Genomic DNA, 6,105 nt, shown 5'->3' with positions numbered 1-6,105 from the left:
ATCTACACTCTGGAGCGCACTAAGCGCTTCTGAAGGATCGACTGGCCGACGCTTCAATATATAGAGCTTCTGTCTGCTACGGGGTTACACAGTCCGAAATGCAGGGAGTAACTCATCAGGGGGTGGGACATACGGGGCAAGACTCTAACGCTCATTGGTCATTCCACACTCCGTTGTAATAATTTGCCCCACAGCCAATAAGCAATAACGTTCCAATTCTTTAACAAATGAAAAATAGAGGCGGGAATTTATCGCGCCCTTGCTACTCTCTATTGGTTCAAAAAAGCACAGTGGGTCGGGACAACTGGGTTACGCGCCCAAAGATAAAAATGTTCAGGTCAAATATTCTCATTGGTTAGTTCTTGTTGAAAAAAATCGTTTCGGTTAGAAAGAGACCAATGGAAACGCAGATACGCACATTCTTAAAATAAATTACCTAAAACCCTCCCCTTTTCCGATGGTTGCCGAGCACGGCCGATGTCCACTCTCCCCTCAGAGCAAAGATAAAAAAAATCCACTGTCCTCTTCTTCGTCTCGCGCTGGGTGAGCCTGGTCTCCCTGAAAAAGAGACTCAGGGCTGAGGCCTAGTAAAGATGTTCGATCAAACAGACGTTAATGATAAATAATTTCTCTCTTTTTACACAGAAACATGTCAGTATAATTTATATTCTAGACAGTTTACTGAGGTGTTTTTTTTTCCGGATTTCAACTTTGCCAGATTTTTGGATTCTTGGGAGCCCTTCTAAAGCCTGGGCCTCGCCGGAGAATGCACGCGACGGCAATGGAGGATAATCGGTCGGTCGTTCAGGAAAGTCCGGGAGAAGCCTCCCTATGACCAAAACGTTATTTTTTTGTCGAAATTTCACCACAAGCGTATGTACATATCTCCGTTGTGTTAACGTATCGTATAATTTACACATTCTACTGTGACCTTTTTTTACGTATTTCTATATTCTGGCGGGTGTTCCTGTAGGCCACGTTTGAGTAGAGAATTAAGTAGCATTGCGTTAAGATTTATTTCGAAGGCCAAAATAACAAGTTTTTTTTCGAAACTGTTGGTTTCAATTTGAGAAAATGTATTAAGCTGTGTATAGTTCCACTCATTTTGGTCACATCGCTTTTAGGTTTTTAGGTTTTAACCCTCGATTAAACGGTTCGCTTCGTTCTATTCACAACAGAGATGGAGCGAACTGAATAACAAACCGACCGTAATCCGTTTATTGCCCAACTTGTTCTTTTTATTCCTAAATTTCACTAGAATGTGTTCTTCCTTAGCATTCGCATAAGGATTACAACATGGACACTGGCTTACAAATCTTAATTATCTATTTTAACCAAATCGTGCGATTATTCTGACTATTAAACGTTTATTTTAAACCGAGTCATTGTTGAAGGTGATTGATACTTCGAAACCTTTATTGATAACAAAACACATTGCTAACCAACTGTTAGCATCCAACATGGCGGCGTTTAACAACGCTCTTGTTGTAAACGGGAAGATGGAGTCCGGATAGTACTCTTGTTGGCTCGAATACTTATCTAGAGCATATGTGGTTCTGTGCCACACATCAGACATATTTCTAACAAAGCATATTCATATTTGAAGTTCTTGATTTTGTTTACGCTTTTTATAACTTCAATAGTCACGACTTCTTTTCCAAGTCACGTTGGTGGTTGTCTTTCTGAGAATTAAGACACATTCGTCTTTTTAAGTTATTTACCCTTCACTTGTTGTCCTTTTTATGTAACTGCTTTATCTCGATTTAAATTATTCTTTCATTTGTTTATAAACTAAATTTGTATTAATTTGAAGCTGTTCTGTGGCCCTAAATGGCTTTTGGTCTACCAAATATTGTGTAAGTTATATGCTCTGTTTACTATGAATAGGAAAGTGAAAGTCATCTGTGTTTGTATAGCATTGCAATGTTACCGTCTTATTTTTGTGCGTTTTGTAATCACTTAACTACATTGTATTAAACATTTGAATGAATAAAGCAATAGTTTGAACTGAAACTTGAGTCGCTGTCATTTCTTTATGCTGTTAAAGTTAAACACACGTGGAAAACGTAAAATGCTGCCATCAACAATTTTCACAGTGGACATTTGGATGTTTTCTTGTAAAAAGACTATAATGTATCATAAATGTAAATTTGTGGTAGACTAAATGCGTTTTTACCAGATTTATAGAATGTGATAGTAAGCCTGAGTCCGGTGTGTGCCATGAAAAAAGAAGGAAAAATGCTCCACACAAAGGATTCTTTATCCAGCAGTTGGCTCCCTCCTCTGGTTCATGTTGGCCATGAAGAGCCCGTCAAAGATTTCCAAACCACCTTCTTTTCGAACAAGTGGCTCCCACCACTGCCTCAGCAGGTTAGTACAGACATCTGGACAGTGGTAGGAATACTTTATCCTACACAAAGGTATATGAATGAATATTTTTAAATGTGTTCTAATGCCAAGTCATGACTTCTTTAATTCAGGTAAGTAACTCAAGCTGATAATATGTAATTTATAACGCCACACGATAATGAAAGTAGTCAGACTGTACTTTTCTCGGATCATTTCACATCTGCAGGAAATACTTCTGCTGGTTCAATCAGTCTGGTAGTCACTGTCCGGTTTTATGCTGTGGTGTGTTTGGGTGGGAATGTGTCCAAGAGGAGTTTCAACAGGTTGATCGGGATTTCTTTATGGGTGGCATGAATCTGGACTCACTGGTGATGGTTGCAGAGAGATCTCCATCATGGACAGTAGTTTGTACACAACCATCAGTGAGCAGAGAAGCAGATGGAGTGCATGAATGCTCCTCCCTAGTTGCAACACTAATAGACTCAAGGACTCATTCACGCCTCGTGCTATTAGATTGTATAATTCTGAATTTTGGGGCAAGGGCGGAGAGAAAGGATGATGTATTCTATTCCGTGTTACTTTTTGTATCCTTTTCTTTTGTTTGCACCTTGTTCTTGTTAATTTTACGACGGAGATCTCCAGAGGGATAAATGTCTCTCCAAGTAGGGAAAAGTAAAAGATGTAAAATGATTAATGAAATAATGGATAACTCTGTGTGTAACAATATTTTATGCATTCGCTGTATACATTGCTGTATATCACATACTCTTGTTTCCATTTCTAATGGAAATACTTGAAAGTTCAACTGTCCTTAAACTTTAATTTTATATTTTTAACCCCCCTATAGGAAAAAATGGAGCACAGTATGGCCTGTCCTTGGTGGTGAATATGTATCGGTCATTATTCTGTCTTTATTAAACTAAATGATTTTGCAAACGTTTTCTGCTCATCAGTAATGAACATGATTTGCATTATTACTCCACGTCTGACTGCATGGACCTCAAGATCCCTTTCTTCATTTGACTTTGAAAGACAAGGTATATCAAGAGGACCAATGACATCTACAGCAAATGAATATGGATTGCACTTTTAAAATAGCACTTGGGTTTTGAAATGTAATAAACACTTTATAATCCATGGCACAGAGTTTGTGTCAAAATTTGCCAACGGAGAGTAAAACATTTTTTCATCTAAAAATGATACTAAGGAGTGCTGTCTAAATCAAAAGCCCTGTTTGAACTTTTTTCAGTTATGCTTGTATGTTATGAGTTGTTTTATGGTTTCATATCTGTATGTATTCAATATCATGATTATATATATATATGAACAGTCACAATAAGAAAATAGTTATTAAAATGTTATGTCTAGTCTAGAAAGGTAAATATGTACATACAATGATTTTGTCTGTTCTTAAATACTAGATTTATTTTATGTTATGTAATTGATCTTGTTTCCTTTCATCTACAGTACATCCGCAACGTGGTTTCTACGTAAGCTATTTCCCATTAAAAGGTGTAACGTAATTGGTGCTGGAAGAAGAAAAAGATTTTTATAGATTTAGAAATACTTCCATCGTGGCTTGAGTTGGATTTAAAAGACCAAAAAAAAAAAGCAACAGTGCCCCCCTCTGGATTGTTCTAATATGATTCCAGTCGTTTTGATCACCGTTTCTGATCCACACATTTGTCTGAAATTAATCAGGATTTTCTGAAACCCAAGAAAATAATATAGCACTAAATAAAGTATCTTTCATATGTGGTTTTCTGATATGTTGGTTTGTGTGTAACAGGGAATTTTATTTACACGACTTTACAATGCTCGGGCTTTTTTATTAAAAAAAACAAACATATAAAATATAGAATAAACATTTCCTTCAGGTCTCATTTTTTACTTTTTCTTTTCAATTGACAAAGGAGTTGTTCGAAAAGCCCGCAAAAGCGTCTGATTCGTCTTGTTGTTTCACATTGACCTCATGGTGGCACGATGTGGATGTTGCGTTACACAATACATAACTAGTTTATCAATGGGCTTTTGGAAGTATGTTTCAGCAAAATGCCGTGCTGTTAAAAAAAAAAGAGTTCAACAGCATTTGTAAACATTAGATGCTCTTTATGCTGTGTTAAATATACAGAACTTGAAAAGAAAAAGGTTTAGTTTCATAAAAGTGTTTTGTAACGTGGAGGCATGTCAAAATGAATTTTGCTCTTTAAAATAATTCCTTCCCTTCAAAGTAAAACCACTTTTTTGCCCAGTGTGAGGCCTTCAATCCACTGAAAGCGGCTTTGTGCCACCAACCACTAGTTGAGAACCACTGCGCAAAAGGACCGTGAGAATCAAAGGCAGGAGGTCAGCCAGTTTGTTTGTCATTAGAACAACACTTGTACTTCTACAACTCACACATGTGATTTATTGAGAGTCAGTTCTTTTCAGACCAGGTTCTGTCTGAATAGTACAACAGTGATCTCACTTAACATTGTAAACCGCTTAGTGCTAATCCAGGTTTCTTACAGGTGCAGCAAAGGTGAAGCAGCAGCACTGAGTTGCCTCTTTTTGTCCTGCTTATCTGCCTCTGTAATGTCTTTTTTCTGCAGTGGACACTTTCTAAAGGAATTTCTCTTTTCTGAGTTTGTTGAGAAAAATATGTTGTCACAAAATGTGTAAAATGTGCTTCTTAGAAAATGTAATGTCAATACAGGGTCTCATCTCAAATATTTTTTGTAAGACCTCCTTTTATTTTTAACGTTCCCTCTAAAAGGGAAGTTAAGCCTTAACCTTGAATTATTTTGGATCTGCAGACTCCAGTAATACGGAAGAGTTGTAGTATTTGGTTTTGCGGACAAATGACTACAATATTGTGTGATTTTGTGAATGTATTAGAACTTGTTATTTCTACTCTCCTTAGCACAGGCTTGTGAAGTATTGCAGAAAAAAAAGAATATAGTAAGGAAAGAGAAGCCAGTCAGTGCTCCTGGTGAGATATATTATAATTTACCTAATGAGTTTGTTTCGTAGGTTCTGCCGTTTTTTTATTTTTATTTGAAGGAACATCTACGAAGATAATGCCGACATCAAACCACTCGGCGGTGCAAAATAGTTTGGATGCCCCTGCAATAGGGGACAACAAATATTTCAATTTCTGGCCTCAATTCATGGGATTTCTGCCTCTTCTGAAATGTGTTATTATCAATGTATATAGTAATAGAATATTGATAATACTACATACTGTTTGACTCCTAATATTGTACACTGTACAGTGTAGAGTGGAACGTTTTATTATTGTTATGCATATTATTCTTACTATCAATAAAACATTCATAATAATTATTATCTTTATTATAACATGTTTGTTCTACCACTGATGTGTCACTTTTCAATTTCCTGCCTCAATGGTTCTATCAGGCTGTTTCTTTGCAACAGAAGCTGCAATGTTTACCGTTTCAAACACATGCTGTCTGTAACAGGAAGTGCCATCACCATGAAGTGCAGCAGCATGCAGTGTTCGTCAACACGCAGCCACTTCCTCCTCGCAGCCCAGCAGCGGCTCCAGCAAAACAACCCGCTTGCTTATCAGAGAATTATGCAGCCCCCCCTCTGCTACTCGTCCTGCTGAATGGCACACACACACACACACACACGCAGCAAGCTTCTCACTCTTTAAACATGTCCTATCTCACTCTCTCCTATTCTACTTTGTCTTCCCTCAACTCTCTTCACCAGCAGCATGCCTGAGTAGCTGCCTGGAGATGAAGGAGCTAA

Source organism: Callionymus lyra, chromosome 4 (genome assembly GCF_982586985.1).
Source record: "Callionymus lyra chromosome 4, fCalLyr1.hap1.1, whole genome shotgun sequence".
Lineage (NCBI taxonomy): Eukaryota > Metazoa > Chordata > Actinopteri > Syngnathiformes > Callionymidae > Callionymus > Callionymus lyra.
The sequence above is the reverse complement of the archived record's forward strand: the minus strand, read 5'-3'. Positions refer to the sequence as shown.